Source organism: Kryptolebias marmoratus, linkage group LG3 (assembly GCF_001649575.2).
Source record: "Kryptolebias marmoratus isolate JLee-2015 linkage group LG3, ASM164957v2, whole genome shotgun sequence".
Classification (NCBI taxonomy): Eukaryota; Metazoa; Chordata; class Actinopteri; order Cyprinodontiformes; family Rivulidae; genus Kryptolebias; species Kryptolebias marmoratus.
The window spans coordinates 15946315-15967162 of record NC_051432.1 but is presented as its reverse complement, the minus strand read 5'-3'; the positions used below and the strand labels follow the sequence as shown (position 1 = coordinate 15967162).

At 41.2% G+C, this 20848-nt stretch overlaps 1 protein-coding gene across 15 annotated transcripts in view; it reads right to left on the bottom strand.

Moving 5' to 3' along the window:
* sorbs2a (sorbin and SH3 domain containing 2a) overlaps nucleotides 1-18553 on the bottom strand; it is a 61884-nt gene extending 43331 nt beyond the window's left edge. For 5 of the 15 annotated variants that reach the window (XM_025004045.2, XM_017405511.3, XM_025004057.2 and 2 more), the window contains exons 1-2: nucleotides 6767-7327; nucleotides 153-339 (exon numbers count right to left, since the gene is read on the bottom strand). The gene's annotated coding sequence lies outside the window, so the exon portion shown is untranslated. Of the gene's footprint in view, nucleotides 1-152; nucleotides 447-6766; nucleotides 7329-18050 lie in introns of those variants that run through there. The other 10 variants (XM_017405578.3, XM_037974687.1, XM_025004071.2 and 7 more) reach the window with 6 other exon arrangements.
* Nucleotides 18554-20848: the final 2295 nt, after the last annotated feature.

The following is a 20848-nucleotide window of genomic DNA, read 5'->3' as shown; positions in this document are numbered from 1 at the left end:
TGTGTTTTGGTATGAAAATGCAGATAAGCGCCAACAAATCCTTCTGGATGAAAATTTCCTGCAGTATTTGAGTTTAAAAACCTGGCTCCTCTAAAAGAACACAGTGCAGGTGCAAAAATCCATCAAGCAAAGAAAAAAAATGTAACTCTTACCGTCATAAAACCAAAAGACTGGAAACTTGCTAAGAAGGGTCAAATAAAGATGACTTGTGAGTTCCAATTCCTTCGTTTTTTTAGCTACTTCTTTCTGTTGTTTTCCCTTCTCCTTCTTCCCTCTGCTCCGGATCAGCGTCTCCTCCTGGTCTCCTCCTTTACGCCCAGATCCGACCCCGTTTAATGCCTGGGAAGCACAGAGACAACAGAGAGGGAGAAAGTTAGAGAGAGGGAGTGACAGGGAAAGAGAGTTCCCCGTTTGAGCGAAGCACTGATCAGATACAGCTATTTTCAGACTCAGGCATGCTCGTCTATGAGACTGGAAAGTTACCCCCCCTCTCTTGAGTGTAGACGGGTGGGGGCTAAGTGACAGTCTTCACTATCTCTATTTTACCACTCGCACACGTAATCATGCATGCATACCACACGGTATATGCATATGCATTCACCCAAAGCCGCTATTCTGAAGCACAAACTCCCATAAAGTACAACCTGATCTCACACACTGCATTCTGTGGTATAACATCAGGTGTAGGGATACCTTTGACAAGCAGCTGAAAGCATGGGATGCATGTTGGAGAGCGCTCTCTCTCTCTCCCGTGGGTTTTAATGTCACTCAGTTGCCGGATGTAAAGTGGCCTTCTCCACACAAAAAAGCTGACAGAAATGTCAAACTGTTCTCACATGAGATTTTCTTTCAGTTTTTTTTTTTGCTGCTGACAGTTGGACTGCCACTCGAGAAGGGTCACTTGGGTGAATCCTCATAAATGGTGACACTTTTTCTTTTTTAAAACCTGGAACAATAATCCACGATCTGTCACATCATGTAGGAAATATAAATAAAAGATAATGTGACCACTAACCTGCGTCAGTAATAATCTTCCTGCTGTGTAATCCATATGGGAATGTATATTTGGAAATGACCACACATACGTACACAGGCTGAATATACACAGGAGGGAGGTCAGCCTGAAGCACCTCTAGACCACAGACTCCCTGCTATTCCCAGAATGGTGATGTAACAACTGCTATTAGCATCTCATACTTAGTTAGAGCCTGGATACCTAAAACCAGCAAGACAGCTACTGTGCAAAAAGCTATTTGGACAACATCCACCCTTTAAACTCATTCAGCGATTAAAAGGCCTGGCATTCCTTAGAGGAATGCATATTGCTCGCTACTTTTCGTGACAGAGTTTTAGTGCAAGATGGCCGCCATAGCGATCCAGTTGTAAATGTATGTATTGCATTCTGAAAGTTTCATTAAAGGATTCGTGGGATTATTAGCTCACAGACAGTTAGTGTTGACTGTAAAAGTTATTGCCAAAGTTTTAAGCAATGATGTCACGCAATGTGTAGTGCTCTCAGTATATGTTGAGGATGACTCTCAGCTACTACCAAACCTCATTTTTAGTTCAATATCTGTAGAATTGGCTGAGTTATAGGTGGCTTTGCTGTGGGAGCCATCTTATTGGTTAATCAGTTGCCGACTTAAATTAGTTGATTATTTTCTGAGAGATTCATTCAAATCCAGCAGTTCATGAGGCAATACGATATTTACGGTACAGACAAACACACGCAGACATGGGCAAATACATTATCACTGTGCCAACAGTTCAGAAATTAGTTCAGACTAAAACTGCTGCACAGTGAGGTCCAGGAAGGAGTTTGTTGGCAACAAAAAAGGGAAAGGGAAACTCATTAACTCATGGCCTTACAGTTCCATTAGGAGTATCCTGAATGGTGACCTGTTTTCCACATCAAAAGCAGATAGTCCAAACAACCGTGATGATTACAGATACTGTTGACTTTCTCTGTTTAATTTCAACCTAATGACTCAGTGACCAAACAGTCTGTATTTTCACAGAACCAACTAAAAACAACAACTTGTGGATAGACCTCTGTCATGATTGAGCATTCTGTTTCAAGTCTTTAAAGGAAAAAGTTACCAAATATTTTTGTATAAAACCACAGTGATAAAACACAAAACTAAATACAAACAAATCTCGGCTCAACGCTATCTGGGTCTGCTTTCACCACGCTGATAGGGAAGTGGTAATGTAAAAATCCCATTTACACGAGCACAAATGGATCCGATGATAAGTAAGACTTCAAGGGTCTAAGCTCCGGACCTCAGGATTTCCAAAGGCCATTGTTTGTGACCCTGATAAAACAGCATCTGACTCCGGCAAACTTCTGGACACGTGCCAAGGATCACAGAGGTATGGTGAAAAGCTGACAACTGACAAGGGCTAAAGGCGGAACCTCGGAGCCGAGACCGGACCACTATCAGGGCACCAATATAGTCCTTCACCCAAATTCACCTTAGCAGCTTTATCCCGTAACGTCAGTAATACTTTCCAAAAGATGATGAATGACGGTCCACTTAATCCTCTAAAAAAACATCTAAAATGTTTTTTTTTCCCTATTGAAAAAACAGCATTTTAGAGTTCTGGATCAGATTCAGTCAAACTTCATTTGGATTTAGAAAAGCACGTCCTATTTGATTTTTCTTGTGTCTAAATTACCTGAAAATTAGAGGAAAAAAAAGAAAAAAGAAGTCTGAGAATGATCTCATTAGAGTACAAGAACAAACTATTTTTACAGCCACTGACACAAACTCACACTCAAACACACTGACACTTTGACCTATGAGCCACTCCAGACTACAGTATTTGCGTCGACGTGGTCTCACCCGCACCGTTTCAACACCTAATTCATTATCAGTCGCTGCAAGGCCCCGCTATTCCCAGCTAAGTAAGTGGCAGGATATAAAAAGCAGAAGAGCTGCGCACAGAGTAAGCATCACTTTAAAAATACTTAAACCTGGGAGAAGATTAAGAAAAAATATCTTGTTCTGTGTGTAAACACATTGCTATGAATTATGAGGTAGGTGAGTAAATATTTCATGTGTTCACGAAGCTCATTTTTACTGTGGATTGATTTCTGCCTCCTCGCTGTAAGACGAGCTCTAGAAGTAAACAGTAAAAATGTAATGCTGCTTGCATTTTTAGAATAAAAGAAATAGGGGTGGTTTGCAAACACCAGTCAGAAAAAACAAAACAAAAAAACAAAACCTTGATAAAATGAATCCTCAGATGTAACTCAGATGCTTAGCAAGACAGGTAATTATGTTCTACAAAATGGTTCAACTTTGCAATGTTCAAATGGTATATACAGATATAATGTGGTTGGAGAGTACAAATTTAAACAATACAACAACAAAAGAAAAATCTTTCGGTGTAAAACAGAATACAGGATTTTACACCAGAGACCAAGCCATTCTATTTATTAAACTAAAAGCTAAGAGAAACGAAACCTCCAGTAGTTTATAATCCTATTGTGTTTAAGTCTTTTTAACTGAAAATGTGATTTAATCATATTAATCTGCACATAAATACGAATTTGTTAGCAATGGGCAAGATTATGATGCAAGAACCTTTCTGGTTTCTGCATTTAGTACATCTTCATACCTTATTAGCTTCACTGAGCTCTCTTCAGCATTTATTTTGTTTTAATACACAATAACTGGCACACAGATGAGGCTTTTTTTTTGTCCAGATATCCCTTTTCTATTCTAACATCTGTTTACTACACTTGAGGCCCCAAAATATAGCAGTTTGCCTCCAGGGGCTGTCAGCCAATCTGTTCCCGAAATATGTCAGTAATAATACGAGAAAAAAACTAGACCTTATGTAGAACTTTAGACAAACATCTTTTTAACACGGTCATGATAACAAGTAATTGAAGCATTAATCAACTCTGATGTGTTTAGTATTAGCACATAATAAAAAGGTGTGACAGTTTTAAATGATTGGGTTTTAAAGTTACATAAGAAAATATCAGGTGAACAATGCATGACATCACCCTGTTTCATTATTTATTTTGCAAAAAGTAAATCAAAATGCAGAAGCTCTGAGCATCCCATCTGATCAAGAAGCTTATAGAACCACTGCAGGCAGTAGTTTAGGCACATCTCTTTTAATGTCAGAACATATCAGTCAGGTTGTAGATTGGACTTTGGGACATTACAGGACCTTGATTTGTTTCTTATTTCAGATATTCTTTTGTGAACTTGCTGATGTGCTTGGAATTACTGTTATATTGCAAAACTGGGGTCAAGCTTCACCTGAAAGTCAGATGGACTTAAAATGAACTTCAAAATACTTTGGTTTCCAGAAGAGTTCATGGTCATTTTGCGTTGTGTCAACACAAACCTGAATGCTCCAGACCAAAAAAACTACCAAAAGTCTGCTTTCACAGAGGTGCTCACATTTGCTGATGAACAGTTAATCTGGTGGTCACGATACAGTTTGAGAAATAAATATGGCACGCTACGTAAAACCAAACCAGTTTAGGACTAAAAGTTTGTCTTTTGGTCAACAAAAGGTATTTAGCAATTTAGGTAAAAATTCCCTATCACAGTATCTCAATATCCTGTTATAAATTGCAAACAGCGTTACATTTTGTTTATTTTCTTCAACACCTGTCAGTGAAGCAGATACTGCTTGCAGAAAAAGCACTACCTACCCTGTTTGTGTTTTTAGGCAAACACAATTATTTAGAGGAGCCTATGTCTGTGTTTTTAAAGTCGCTTTGTCCTGATATCCAGGGTTAGTCAGAAAACATCTGCAGCTACAGCCCCAAGTGTGCAAGTCTAACCACGCAGAAGATAAATAATTATATTAAAAAAACAAACTAGTCCACATCTGCTTATTTTAATTTCTAAAGTGTACTCCAACAGATTAAATTATTAACGTGGGGGCAGCTGCCAAGGTGGGTACAAATCAGGTCGAGGTAGGTAGGGTGTGGGAAGAGATGGGCTACAAAATAATCTGCACAGACCTGCAAGCCGTGCACGTAAAAATAGACTGCGAGTTTCAAAACCTGACCACGCCATATGCTACCACGCAGCTTGCTGGTCGCAAATACTCAGAATCCAGTGAGACTGCAACTGAAAAGTTACCGGCTTTCTCGCAATTTTGAATTCCCGACTAGTCTCACACACTCGCAGCCGAGAGAGATATATGGGCTTAAGAGAGCAAACATGTCCTGCAGTCTTATCTGTCAAACTACCGTTCAGACAAGGTCTTTACACCACAGCACTTGAGCTATGACTTCAGCTTCTAAAGAAAGCTAAAAGAAAAAAAAAAAAAGAAAATTAAGCCACCAGCAGTTGGGGTAGCTATGGGAAGAAGATTACACCAAAACAAAGAAATAAAGAAACGACAATTAACAGAAGTATGTGTGTGAGAGAGAGAGAAAGAGAGAGACAACTGCAGAAGGAAAGAAACCATCAGATACATTTTAGACTTCCAGGAGAAAATGTATCACATTCTCTAAACCCCAGTTGACCTAAGTTAATCCTCTTTCCTCCTCTCACTCTCTCCCTCCACCATACACCTACAATGCACTGTCTTGCTTAGTAACCCTAACCTGGCAGACGGAAGTGAGTCAAAGCTGAGTGACTTTATGGCTCACTGACTATCAATCATGTCCAAATGCTCTGATCGCTCATCAAGTGTTTATATTGAAACCTCTGTGAGAGATTCACTGGTGCTGCAGCCCCTTTTCATACACCTACCCATCAACTGTTGCTCTTTTGCTGTGCAGCCACAGAAATACACAAAGCTACACACGCTCACAGGACAGGTAGGCCTCACTGGGAGTGGTATGAGGTTCCCGGAGTGATAATGTTACACATTGTGCACCCTGGACACCTCCCCGCTCTCCCTGTTAACCCAGCATTCAAATAGGTCTTGCAGATACCATCCGTCGCTGCTGGCCTTTTAGTCTTTTCCTCATTACATCATCCTCTCATACCAGTAAAGGACAAGCAGAATTTGTGTCTGTTTAATGGAGATACTCAGGATGAGCAGCTGACAACAAGAAAGGCAGTAGTTGGAGAAAATAAGTTTGTATTTGTGTAAACAAAAATGGCACACTGTGCACCTAAAAGGTGGTAAAAAATATTGAGTGGTGATGTTGGAGAACAATCTTTTGGTTTTAAACTGGACTGAAATAGAGAACATGAACACACCTGTTCTATAGTTGCATAAAAATTTAAAATAGAGTCAAGGTGCTTTTCATTTAGGACAATAATGTTCTCCGCCATTGTTTAAATCCAAGCTAACAATGGAGATTATCCCCCAGATTTTCAGATGTGGATTAAACGTGGGTATTTTAGTTCATGTTCACTATTTCCAGGCTTGTTGTTAAATCCGCATCTTTCTCTCCGTCATGCTGATGCTTTTTACTTTCCATGCTCAGTTATTTCATTTCTACGTCCTAAAAGCCTGTGTGGTTCCAGCTTTTGACCATCCTCACAGCCCAGACAGACACCACCGCATCTTTCTGCGATGCACAGGAAAACACCAGTCCGCCGGAATGCACGTTTGTAGGAAACAGGCGAGAAAACCGCGTCAACAGATGCCACAGCTTCCACTCACTCGGGTCAGTCACAATTACGGAGCCACCGTTTCCCCCTTATTAACGCCTTTAAGGAGGTTTTCCACACAAGCCCGCTTCCCTGACCATTAAATTCAGCTCGACTCAGATCTGTGGCACTGTGTTAGCAGCGCGCACGGACGGCGACACTGCTGTGGGAGTACTTACCCCCAAAACTGCTGCCTCACGCCGAGAGAAAACCGCGAGGTATCATCGGGGAATCGACCTCCTCCATACGCAGTGACCGAAGTTGTCACTTCGACGAGGCGGGGAGGAGACGCGGCGACTTTCAGCGGTCTGGAAGTGGAGCTTCCGAGTGATGAAACCGTACACCTGTTTCTCCCTCGGATGTAGCGCGCGGTGTCGGGTCAGCTTAGCTAGATAAAAGGTACTTCTCTTCTGTTTCTCGTGGGGGTGGATGACACTGGGCCTCGGACAGCAAGGCGGTAAAAGCTGTCCTAATAAGCCGTTTTCTCACCAAACGAAAACTCCAAGGAGGAGGAGGAGGAGGACTGGGGAAGGCGGAGCGGCGACACTACTATTATTATACCGCATGCCTCTCCTTTCTCGATGCGCCTGTCGCGCCGCGCTGCCAGCTCTCTGTCCAGACCCCAGCGGCCGTCCCTCAGCCCTCAGAAATGGTCGGAACCCTCCGTTTCCCCTCCGTTTCCCGTTTGTGTCCTATTAGCGAACGACGCCGTGGCTTTCGCGAGCAAAATGGCCTCTGTGTTTATTTCATTCAGCAGCGGACGAGCGCGAGCTTCCCATTGGGTCACCGTGTCGCCATGGTAACGCCCGCGGTTCGCTCTGTGCCTGCAGAGGACACAGAGCGCTCGCCGACGAAGTGCCACTTTTCTGCCCCTCTGTTCGCGACAGGAACACACAGAACCGACATCTTCATACCGCATGTGAGGTGATGACAATTTGTGGATGATACAAACTGTGGTTTATTGATTAAAAAAACAACAACAACAGCACAACAATAGAGTCAGGAGGACAGGGTGGCAGTTTGTAGCCTGTCTGCGGTTTTCCTCTGGTAGCACATGGCGTCGTTTCATGTTTCAAAAGAAAAGTTAAGCTATTGTTAAATGATAAGGTAAACACTGACTACTTTGTAGATGTGTTGAGAATACTATAGCAAATGGAACCAGTCCTCAGAGACCTGTCTGTCAGGTTAAGGGTACTCATTGGAAAGTATAAAATCAAACATGTTATGGTGCCATCTGAAAGGCTTTACTTCAGATATATTGCTGTGCAGCTCTGAAAGTCCACACTTTAAGAATATGAAGCGCTTGGCAGAATCTTTCAAAAACCTTGTGGAAGCTCAGGCTGGCTGTAGTCTGTGAAGATAAACAAATATGGCAAAATCGGAACAGTGTGGAATCTATGAAAAGCCCTTTAGCTGGAAATATAGGAGTGAATCTTCTGTTAAATGCAAAAGAAAAGATAAAGAGCGAGTAAGATATGTGTCGACGCTTAATATCGTGGATCAAGCTGGGTGGTGGAGCGCAACGAAGACACTTCGGCATTTAAACACGCTGCTTTTGCAAAACGTCTTCTAGCCCTGTAAGTTTACTGTTTCAGCCTAAGCTATCTTTTTATCTGCATAGTTTACTCAACAAAGCAGACATTAAATGTGCGCCGATACGTCCAAAGTGTCGGGCTTCTTAAACCTAAACGGCTCTTCCACAGATGTCGCAGTTGCCGACCTATTTTCCGTCATTTCCTATAGGTAAACAAACAAATTCTGTAAACACGTTTTTATTTAAGGGCCACTTAACGTTCGATATGAGGAAAAATATTGTGCAGATTTTGTTTTATTACTTTATGATTTAAGGTCTTCATGACAGGCGGCATGGCGGTGAAGTGTCCCTAGGTGTGAGCGAGAGCATAAATGGTTGTTTTTCTCGTTTGTCTCTGTGTTTCCCTGTGTTGTGACCTGTCCTGGGTGTCCCCCGCCTCTCGCACAGTGACTGCTGGAGATTTGCACCAGCTCCCTGCAACCCAGAAAGGAAAAAAGTGCGTAAAGAAAATCGATGGACGTATGGATGGCCTTCAGAGCTTTAACTGGTGCATCTTTGCTGGTGTGTCGGTATATTGACATGTGGGGGAGTGTCCAAGGTTTACCCAGCCCCTCACCCTACAGCAGCTGAGAATTTATTTATAAAACAGGACTTCAGATTCTAGTAGTCAACAGGTTAAATGAGATAAGGTGTTAATCACTGTCATTTATCCAGAGAGCCGTGCTTCAGTGTTAACACTAAAAAAACAACTGGTCAGTGATTTGGAAGTACTCAGCTGTGGCAGATAGGTTTTTAAATGAAAACTGACCTCATTTGTAGCAAGCTCAGTTGAATTCCAGTTACTGAATAGGGATTGGGTTTCTTTAAGTGTAACCTGTCATGAAACAGTGTTTTCTGACTAAGTAAATTTTACAGACACTGAGCTAAAATTTGATGTGGTAGTAGCTGAGAGTCATCAACAACACATACTCTGAGCGTGATAGTTTGTGGTGTCACATGAGTTTGCACGCCGTTTTCAAGGTTTGACCAAATCGGCTACAACTCTGTCGGTTCTGGTGAGACGATCTTAGTCTAAAACTTAGTCTTTTTTTAAGCAAGTTGTTGATCCATATCTTGTTTTTTCATGGCTTAACTGAGGAATTCTCCCTCTCGGCATCTGCCCGTGTCCTGCATCCTCACATAAACCAAACTGTTCAATTATTTACAGACCGGATCATCCCGTCTCTTGCAGTCAGGGCTGTTCAGTGGCCATGCAGAAAAGGTAGCTTTTGGCACGTCAGACACTTCACCGTTTTACTTGCCTACATTCTGAAGCGCGTCTCGTCCCTGTATTGATCAGTGTGCCTCTTCTTATTTTACAACAAAGCCTCAGTAAAACATCGGGGACGTGGATCTACAGACCCGAAGAGCATGCGATGCCCTTTAAAGTCAAAGCAAGCAGCCTATTTCTCATAAATAAGAAATAAATATCAGGAATGGTCTGGTTGGTCGATACAAAATCAAACTGTTGCAACAAATAAAACAGCTCATAAGGATGTTTACATCTATACACCAAGTTGTAAATTTATTGTTTAACCCTGCGAGATAATGAAACCTCTTATTTTGGTTAATTATGTCAATGCTGACTCATCGTTTACACAATTAAAATGCCTAAAAGCTCAAATGTAGTTCATTTTAGCTGTAAGCTACTGTTTTGCTAATCATACTGCATTTTCACATAAAATTAAATTTCTCTACCTAATATACATTAAAACTGAAGTGACTTTATAAAAATCTGATTGAATCAAATGTAAAAGCTGCCGTGTTATATCCTTCATAGCCTTCAGATAAAGAGCTCTTTCCTCCGTCAGCTTTAAAGGTGCACAGATTTAGAACTTTATTGATAGCTGACCTTTTTGAAGTGTCAGCAAGACCACGTCTGCGAGCGTGTTTGTGCGCGTGCATGTTTCCGGGGGTGCCTGCGAGCGCTTGGCCTTTCAACACCGACTCTTACGTGTAGAAAAGAGAGCCGTCATTGAACGCTGTCAAGAGTGTGCCTTTTTATAGGTGTTGTGTTATCCTCGGGCATACTATCGGCATTGCATTTCCAGGGCCCAGGGTATATGATGATGACACATTATGTCTGGCATGCTGGAATCCGTGGCTGATACAGGTGTAGACGTACAAAGAGCAGAGGACCACATGCATGTACATTACTGGAACAATAACCAGGCGAGTAAGGCCTCCTGAACTCTTCAACTCATGTAGTCACAGTATATTTTGAGAGTCAAGAAGGAGGGAAAGGGACGGTTCAATAGTTCAAAATGCCTATCACAGAAAGTCAAAGTCAATAATATTTTTGCCTGTGTGTGTGTGTTTCTGTGTGCATGCAAGCACGTTTATGTATTTGTCAGTTACCAAAGTATTTCAAGTCCCACTGGACAAATTATGATGAGATTTACAAAAAGTAATCATTAGATATACATCTACAAGTAATTAACTTTAGGACTCAATATGACTCAAGATGGCTGCAATGGCCATGTAGTCTTAGGAAATCACAAAAATGGCTATAACTCAACCAGTTTTACAGATATTGACCCAAAATTTGTTGAGGTAGTAGTCGAGACTGCCTCCATCTATATATTCTGAGTGCTAACAGATTACACAAGTCATTGGATGTACCATTTGGTACCATTAACATTTGGGGTCAACATAATTCAACATGGCCACCAAACCCAAGTGATCTTAGAAAGCACAAAAATGGTTGTAATTTGGTCAGTTTTACAGATAATGCTCTAAAATGGGAGCTGAGAGTCCTTAACAACATATTCCAAGGGCTACTCATAGCGCAAGATCTTTGCTTAAACCTTTAGCATTAACTGATGGAGTCAACCTCCTTCGTCTGTTAGCAAAATGTCTTATGATCCTTAAGATGGATTTTATTAAAACTTTTAGAAAATAATCTTTGGATATACCACTGATTAACTTTTCGAATCAATCCATTTGAAGATGGCTGCCACAACTAATCAACATTGTTGGTCATTTTGACACGACTGCAGTGTGAAAGCTGCACACTGAATCTGACCCACGTTGTGACAGTGCAGCATTACAGTTCACACAGAGTATCTGTCTATGCTAAGCCTAACTTCAAATTGTGCGTCCACCTTCTGTGGTCGGGTCCACTTCATGCCTGCAATTATCTAACGTCTAAGAACGTCCGATCAAAGAACACTCCCCAAAATAGTCCCCCCCCCTCCAATAATGCAGTAGGGCCCAGCACATGAAGCTTGTGAGAAAATAACTCATTTATCTCAGCAGCAGCGCACTCACACATCTTTCCACAGTCGCTTTCCAAAGAGAACCGCATTCAGGAACAGCTGATATCAAGGTCCGCTCGTCTGGTCAGTGTTAAAGTGGCACGTTGGCGCTGAATGTGTGGGCGGCGTACGAGTGCAGGAGGACATTGTCGGGCGGTGACCTCATGGTAGTGCCACTTCCATTCCAGACACGCTTTGATGTCTAAGAGCTGACCAGGTGAAATGTCTCGGCAAATCGGTGAGAGGCTGCTGATGTCCGGTGCGGCGGCGTCTCTATGTTTAGCATCGCTGCAGAAAATTTATGGTTTTTTTTTTGTGAGCTTGACCTTTTGAATCGTTCTTGCTCTTAAGTTTAACTTCTTGTTGTTTTATATAATTTAGATCACGCATTCAAAGATGGCTACGTCATATAACCTGTTTACTTTCCGTTTGCTTCAGTTCGTTTGTTTCCAACAGAGACACCAACAAATCCAGCCAAGCTGTCATCGCTCGCCCTCCATGTTTCAGTTTACCTTGAGCCCACCTTCCTGCCCTCAACCCCGCTGCTCTTCTACGCACAAAGCCAAAAGGTCGACATTTGCTCTGTGAAAAACACGCGTCACCCATGACTTAAACAGTTTATGAAAAGCTGCTGCTGCTGCAGTGTCTGGCCACATGTCTGCAAAACGCTGACGCCACAGAAAAAAAGACAAATGACAGGCGTGGAAAAAATGAAGGATAATGGAGTCAAACCTGAAAGTAAAACGAGAGGCGTGAGGGAAATTTTAACCCAGACATGATGGCGTCATCAAGCTCTCAGTAGAACACTGGGAATAGATTTTTATTACTATTATTTAATTTAAAGGGTCTGGATATGAAATTCGTGCAATGAGTCACAGAGATTATTAATTGTTTATTTATGTTGTTAATCAAGTAGCATTACGAGATAATCATCCAGTGAGTAGTGTGAGGTATATCTGTTTATGTGTATTAGAGTCTATGTTAAGAGTAATCATAATTATTTGCTTTTTAATCTGTTCTTAATTCCCAGTAATCCAGTTTTGCTGAGGAGGTTTGGAAGTGAAATAATAACAGTAAGAAATAATATTCTCCAATATTCATTTTGCACATATTTCCTAATATGCTAACAGAGGTTAACAAGGAATTTAATTAATATAAAATGTCACCAATCAGTAGTTTGTAAAATGGCAAATAATTAAATGTCTGTGCCTGTTGTGTAAAAGGTAACAATTAAGGTACAGCTGCAGCATTATTGACCTTTTTCTACTTTGATTCTACGGTATTGATTTTTTTATATTTCTGTTTTGCTTCCAGACCCATAAATTCCTGCTTTGAGCTAATACATAAATAAAAAAAAAGATTAAATTCACTAATTTATCTTACCCAGAACCAAACTGCTAACGGAAATTCAGCAATTAAAAAAAACTTTGTCCTTTTAAAGAGAAACTGAAGCTTCTCAGATCAACAAAGGCTGCAGTCGGATAATGATTGTTTTGTTTTGTTTTTTAAATTACGAAAGCAGATCGAGTTGCATTTCAACGTAATAATCCATGTTAAACACACAAACAGCCCTCTGACTCTGCAAACCAATAAATGTCTCCGGTTAATAGTTTTTCATTAATGGAATCATCTTCTTTATAAATAAAGGTTAAGGCCAACATTTTACTGTGGATGTCATTAAGACTGAAGTAGAGTTCCCTTAAATACTGCACTTCCACGGTGTTCTATATCACAAGTTGTAGTTTGAGTGTAAAGTGCAATTTTAGTAGGAGTAATAAAACTAAATTGCACTCTTTATTTGATTCTAATATATTTAGTTGTTCTAAAGCAAAGAGCAGGTTGGTTTTAGTTCACCATCCAGAAGCACATTAAAATGCTCATCTTAACAACTACAGCAGGATAACCGCATATTTCTCATATCTCTCATAGCCTCACTTAGCCGTAATAAAGGATGAAAGACATTAACATTTATCTGTTGACAACACTCGGACTGCCTCTTCACCACCTATTGGGCTGATGCTAATTTAGTAAAACTGCAAACGATGTGTTGGCTTTTGGTGATCTCAGGTCAAATTTAGCTAATGTTTTATTTGTTAGAATGGCAACAAATGAAGCTTAATAACATTATCAGTGCACACTTTTTCTGTGTCATTAAATATATTTGATTATGATAAAAATGGAAACATATATTCTGCTCTTGAAGAAATCCCTGATATCAGTGCAATAAACCCTTTAGGTTGCAGCGAATCACGAGTGAATGTATTCCAGGTGCCATGCATCTAGGCTCTGAAAGTCTATAATAAATCTGACCAATCCAAAGGACTCTTCCTTGGATTTCCAGACCCGGTTTTAGATAGTGGTGGTTAACATGCCAAAGCCCACAGAGAGCGTTGTGAGCAACACGGCGACAGAACAGAAAGACAGGCTGGTATCCTCATCACAAATGCTCAACAATAATGTCACAGTGGCATTGTGCAGATCGAATATAGCTGTTAAATGAAAACATTGACTAAATCACTTTACAAAGAGGCTGAATTATCCAAGTTATTTATACGGTGATCACAATCATATTCATTTTGGTAATGAAATCATTGCCATCCAAAGAAAAAAAAAACACTCTGATCTTTTGCTGCCCCGCTCTGATTTTGGAGGATCTAATCGGACTCTTCAACCTCACGGGTACATCTCTCCTTCTCCTTATCGAGGCAGATTAGATTGGGCTCCTTGTGCGACCTCCTCATCCTTCCCAAGTGTGTCTTTCAAGCGCGGCCTGGGTGGAATTTCTTCCTGCCATTACTCCACACTTCATATTCCTCGGAGGACCCTTCTCTGCGAGCACACCAGGCCCATTATGCGTGAGTGCTCGGTGGGCCGATAAGCGGGGTCGAGACTGATGAAACGCTGCGTGACTGGCCGCTGATGCAGCGTCTGCCATGGTGTGTGTGTGTGTGGGGTGGGGGGGCTCGAGTTCAGTGACATTTTTCAGCTCAACTGGGAGCCAACCTGAGCAAACTGGGAGGACGCTTCTTCTATACGACTCTGTCAATAAGTCAGTTTGCTTCTAGCTTTTACACAAACAGGAACAAGTGGAGATCTGGTCTCTGCTTTCTTATTTTTCTTTCTCTCTATAACCATGTTTGCTTGCTTCTGCCTGTGTACATATATGGTTCTATTTTTATTTCACTTTTATTTTTTTTGTAACCATTCAGTCCCTTGAGAGTAAATCTCGTTTCCTCGTCAGAATGGCACGCTGTCGTTACAAAGTTACTGGTAAGCTGGGACTAACCCGACCTGCTGAAAGCCCGGAAAAGCAGCACAAGAGAAGAAGCCCAATGTTTGGTGATGTCAGACTTGATGCTTTTATCGCAAGCAAAGGATTTACAACAAGATATTAATCTAAATTAAGTCCCTATCTGTTCTAATACTTCTGCTCACCTGGAAATAAAAGCTGAAATGGTGAGTTCTTGTCTCATATTCAGCTTTCGATGTCAGACCCAAATGTCTTCAGTCGACAGCAAAAGAAATAGAATATATATATGGAGACATAATTAATAAAGTCATTGTCTTTTCGCTTCAACTAGTTGCTAATGAGTCTGTAAGTGGATAGCGTTTATGAAAAAAAAGAAAAAAATGTACCTCAGAATTTCTGGCCCTGATTTATTGGATTTGGGCTGTAAATTCTCCGGAATGGATTTTCAGCTTCTTCTCGGGCCTCTAATTAAGTAATGGCTCAATAAATCTCTTCTTTTTCAGGAGAGGGAGCACGGGACACTATCAGGAGCCAACAGCAGCCCGATTAATACGGGCAGAACACACACGCACACGAGCAACGGGACGCATGTGCGCACAGGTTTGTATGCCGGAGATCCCACATGTATAATTACACCGAGGCATTGTTGGGGGTATGTGTGTGTGTGTGTGTGTGTTATACAGCAATAAAAGGGACAAGAATTAAAGCTGTGTCAAAAGAGGATGTCATTTCAAAGGAGGAGCAGCAGCGAAAACTGGTTATCTGACTTTTAATCTTTAGTTTGAGTGTTGTCAGACTGCTCTTGTTCTGCTGTTTTAAGGGCAGGGACGTTGGGTTCAATTTGTTTGTTTTTTTTCCCCTCTGAGGAATGCGGCTCCTGAATATTTTGATTCCTTCTTTGGTAACGGCTCGGCACAGCTACATCAAAAGATTCCATTCACTAAATCACTTTGACCACATGACCCGGAGGAATATTTTGTGCGTTCAGCCTCGGAGGATGAGCGTTCTGCAGAGGAGGGAACCAAAGGTACGTGTCACGAGGACATCCGTACATTTGCACGTCAACAAGAGGAAAGTGTTAAAAGGGAGCCTTTAATGAGGCTGAGTGCTTTAATCACACCCGTTTTTATGTGTGCGCTTTGAGATCCAGTGTCTGATTTTGTGTCTAAATTACATTAAACGATCATACGCTTACCAGTCCTTGAACAAATGCATATCACCCGCCGCCTTTCATGCCAGAGTTTTAGCTTCAGATCATCTTAAATTGAGAAACATGAGTTAGAGCTGTTCTGGTCAAACCTTAAAAACAGCTTCATGTGTGTTTTATCCCAACAGCTGTTAAATTCACTGACTTGTAGCCATTATTGTGTTGGCTTATGTTAATTGGCTGTGGCGGCCATCTTGAATTAGATGGTCTCCTAAGGTTAATCAATTGTAGATGTACGTCCAAGGACGACGTTTTGAAACTTTCATTAAAATCTATCCAGTGGTTCATGAGGTATTTTGCTAACAGACAAAACAGTGTTTACTGAACCAGTTAGTACTATTGTTTTGAGCAAAGATCTTGTGCTTGGAGTAGCACGTAGAGTATGTGTTGTGAATGACTCTCATCTGCAACTACACTACGTTTTAGCACAATGTCTGTGAAACTGACTGAGTCATAGCCATTTCTGTGTTTCCTGAAGTCAGCTGACTATGACAGCCATCTTGCATGAAATTGGCTCCAACACTTAATCGGTTGTAGATGAACATCCAGTGATCGTTTCCTGAAAGAGTCATTAAAATACGTCCAGTGGTTCATGAGGTATTTTGCTAACAGACAGAAGTGTTTAATGATCCAGTTAATAGTGAAGTTTTAAACAAAGATCTTGTACAATTAGCCACTACCTTTCCAAATTTTAGGTCCACATGTGTAAAACTGACACAGCTATAATGATTTTTTGAGGTTTTTAAGGTCAGCTGGCTGTGGCAGCCATCTTGAATCAGGCTGAGCAGAAGACCAAAGTGGATTGTTGCTGTTCTAAAACGACCTCAAAACTATTATCCATGCAGTCCTAATATATAAACCTATTCAGCAGCTCTAAGGTTGTTTGCAAGAAACAAAAACAAAAACGGCAGCAGCTAGTTGTAGCACTTCCCGGGGCCCTTCCAGCACAAATATCATATTTCCTGACGTAAAAACAGCCCAGCTCGCATCACTTCTGGCAAAGTTACACTCGCGTCAGACTGCTTTCATAACAAAACAATTCAGCAGTTGTCATGCTGAATTGTTTTTATTTTCCGAAGCAGAGGAAACAAACTGAAGGAGCTGTGATCTCTGCCACAGAAGGCCAAAAACAATCAATAAAAACAAGCTTAAGTTTCTTGTGTGTATCTACTGTATTGGATATAATATTGTGTAAAGAAACAGAAAACATTCTCCATATTTCCTTTGCTATTTTCCATTTAATTTCTCGAAACGTCTGGGTGTTTATTTATCGGGCTTTTGCTGAAACAAAGAAGGACAATAAATAAATAAATAAATAAAATAAAAAATCTCCCTTCCTTGCATTTCTCCAAAACTGCACTGCGAAGAGCGAAGAGCACAGCGGCGGATCCACGCTGCTGATTCCCCTCTCAGTATTGATGTTCTGTCGGCCCCCGGGGGCCACTTACAGTGAGAAGAGCCCCGAGTCAGCACTTAGCGAGCAAAAAACACATACCATGACTGATTAGGGAGGGGGGAAAAAAAAAGAATTACAAAAAAAAAGAAGAGAAAAATCTGTGAAATTGTTCTTGCTGTTCGAGCTGTTGCAGATCACAGTGTTTTCAGTTTGTGGTAACAGCGGTCAGCTGGGAGAACTCGTGCGTCTAACGTGCACGCCGTCCGGAGTCACCGGTGTTCTCCTGGTGACAAAACACCGGCTGTGTTCTCTCAAGTGTCCGACTGACAGTGAAATGCACATGGACCGTCCTCGCTTGAGCGTCTGTGAACAAGCTGTGCCTTCACCTCCAAACATCATTGGTCAGCAAACTGGTGAGGAGGGGGGGGAGACATACTGCAGTGGGGTTTTTCTTTTCTTTTTTTTTTTTCTGCAGAGGGCAGAGACAACATGCTACAATCCCACATCTCTGGGTGTAAATATACAATCTTTTCCTCCCTCTTAGCACGTTTTTCTGCCTGTAAAGGTTAGGACGACAAAGGCTTCCAGTTGTCTTACAGGCTTTTAGTAGAAGAGCGCACCATTATGAGTTTAGAAGTCACAAAGCATTACTACTAATTATTTGGGAGAAAATGAGAAGCGCACACATTTCTGAGTGAGTGAATGTGCACGACTACATAATTTAGGTTATGATCCTCCTTATGTAGCCACGAATAACCAACAGGGAGAGGATGGACTCACCTTTCGTTTCCATGCATTCCAACGCTCCAGAGATCCGGTTTGCAAATCAGGCAGAGGAGATTTACCCAATCCGGCAGGATGAAGAATGTGGAACACGCACTCCCATTGATGGAGCCGCTGCCTCCTTCCAGTTACTCGTTTTGCATGAGTGCAGTCAGTCAGTCAGTCCGTCCGGCAGGCAGGCAGGCAGGCAGTCACACGCAGCCAGGACTCAAACATCTACATCAATGCAGCTCAGTCCCCTCAGGTCTGTCCTCAGTGTTGGCTCTTGGTTGCAGAGCAGAGTCGCTCATCTCGCCTTGGCCTGAGCCTCGTTTCGCTCGTCTCTCATGACTGCAGCTGCCTTCTTCCCCAGAGCGCCTCGGGATCTCTGGCAGGAGACGGTTCCCCCCCTGAAGCGTGTGCTTTGGATTCACGTTTGTTTCGGCTGGCGGGGATGTCCCACGCCTCGTCTCTCTCATGTCATCAGCAAGATTTCCTAAACGGCCACGCTGATCACGCAGGTCGCCTCTGCTTTGAACATGTCTTTGGGAGTCCAGCCGTTGGCACAGAGCCCTGTAAGCTGGCTCGGCTTAGCTGCGGGGGGGCGAACCAATCAGGTGGCCTGAGCTCTGTCCCAAGTAGAAGCTGCTTTATTGTCAGGGTGGAGGATAAAGGAGGATGGAAAGGTGATGCTAGGGCCTGTGTTGGAGGGAGGGGGGAACACAGCAGGTTTATTTAATGGACGTAAACAAAGGCGTTCTCCTTCACATCCTGCAAATCAGCGTTTCAAGGAAATACACCGCAGTCATCCTCACTCATAATATTAATCCATTTACTCCAGAGATAAAACATGACCCTAGAAGGTCACAGAGGGGAAGAGTCCTCCATCCATCTATTTGTCTATGAGCAGAGGGGATGGAAAACCAGAAAAAGGTCAATAAAGTGTGCCAAAAGGGATTGCAAGGATCTTTAGATCACAAACTGGTTGCAGTTTCCTTTGTTAGAAAATAAATTTGCTGATGATAAAGATGTCACAGCTGGATGAAGTGCAGAAAACAATCACCCACAGAGTAATCTGTTTCTATGAAGTAATGTTACACAACCACTGAACCAAGGCACTACTGGGTTTAGGCACTACGAAGCTCCTCCATACGCCCGTCTTTCTTTTAGAAATTCCACCCACTTAGAAAAATGAATAAATAGAAACATCCAACAAAGAGGCGAGGTTTTAAAGTATGTCAAGGTTAAATGAACTGTTTAAAGGTTTTTAAATTCTCTGAATAGATCGATCATCCATCTGTTCAAGGTTCTGTGGGGATCCAGAAGAAAAGATCTTGTTTTTACTCATTATTAGCAGATTAGAAGAACAGTCGCCTGCATGTTTGTAACATCTTTAAGCTTTGAGGAAGTATAAAAAAAACAGTCTAGTAAATGTTAAATGATTTTAATCTAAAACACAAAATTTCAACTGAGAAAGTAAGCCGTCTTCTGCTGCATGGTGAATATGCAAAAAAACAAACATCCATTTGCTGCACTGAAAGAATGAAGGTTGGAGTAATTAATGGAGCAACTTGTTGAATTGTTTTTTGGTAGCACGAGTAATTCCAAATGCAAAGTTCAAGGTTTGCTGTGAAAATTAGATTGTTTTGTTTTTGGACTCAGAGACTTTCACCATTAATTTGTGTCAGTGCTGGTTTGGATCAATGGCACATTTGAGAAAAATAGAATATCTGGTATTTGAAAGACCTGGCAGTGAATTAAAGTGGGTTTTTGGTGGAGTTTGAGTAAAAATTTCAAATAGAGTTTCAAACAAACAAACAAAAAAGGTTATAAGTGAACTTTTTATTCAGGAGAATAAACCAGACAAAGATATTGAAATTGAAAATATTTTTTTAATTAACTGCCCTAAAGAGAAACCATTAGTCTAACAATGACAAAACAAATCGAGCCAGTTTTGTTGGTCTGCAGCGGCTTTAAATTCTTGGCATTTGTTCAGCAGTCATTTCTGTATTTCCATTAGTGCTGACCTTTGAAAATGGACTTGCTGATACCATTATCTCCAGATTTATTGCTATTTTAAGTGTCACACTAATGCACTTACTTACGGCCTAAAACTGCAAGAACAACAACACGCAAAGTGGAATAAAAGTCCCCCCTATTCCATTTACGTACGACCTTTAACACCCAGGCGATTAATATAGTTTTACCTGACCCAGCTCATGAATACGTGCAGTCGTAACAAATAAGAGCTACAGCAAGATGCTGAGAAAGTATGCGGACAAAGTGTATGTGAAGTTATTTGTTTTATTCTGTTTTTGTCAAGTTGTATCACAAAAATAGAATGAAAAAAAGGACAACTCCAAACCAGAACATACTGCTGCCTGGCACAAAAACGGTGTTATACTGCCCTCTAGTGGGTATTTTCATGCAAAACAAGACTTTTTTTTGTCTCCACGCAGGATTTATGTGAGTTTATCTAAATTCATAAATAAAAAATTAAACATCTGTTTGCAGACTTATAGCAAAGACTCACAACTTGTATGTTGTGTAAGAGCGTAACTTTTATTCAGAGCATTGCTCAGTTAAGCAAACGTTGTTGTTGAAAAATAATCTTTTTAAGCTTTTTTTGTTTAGCTGGGTCACTAGTTGTAAATCATGGAACTTACTGAAGCACATCCATCTAAGTTTATGGAATAAAATGAACAGTAAAATTAGCCCCTAATTGAAGACAAGCAAAGAAATTTTTCCTTGAGCTGTAAAGAAAAAGAGGAAACAAAGTGAAGAACTAAATTTACAGAAATATTTAATTTTGTTTT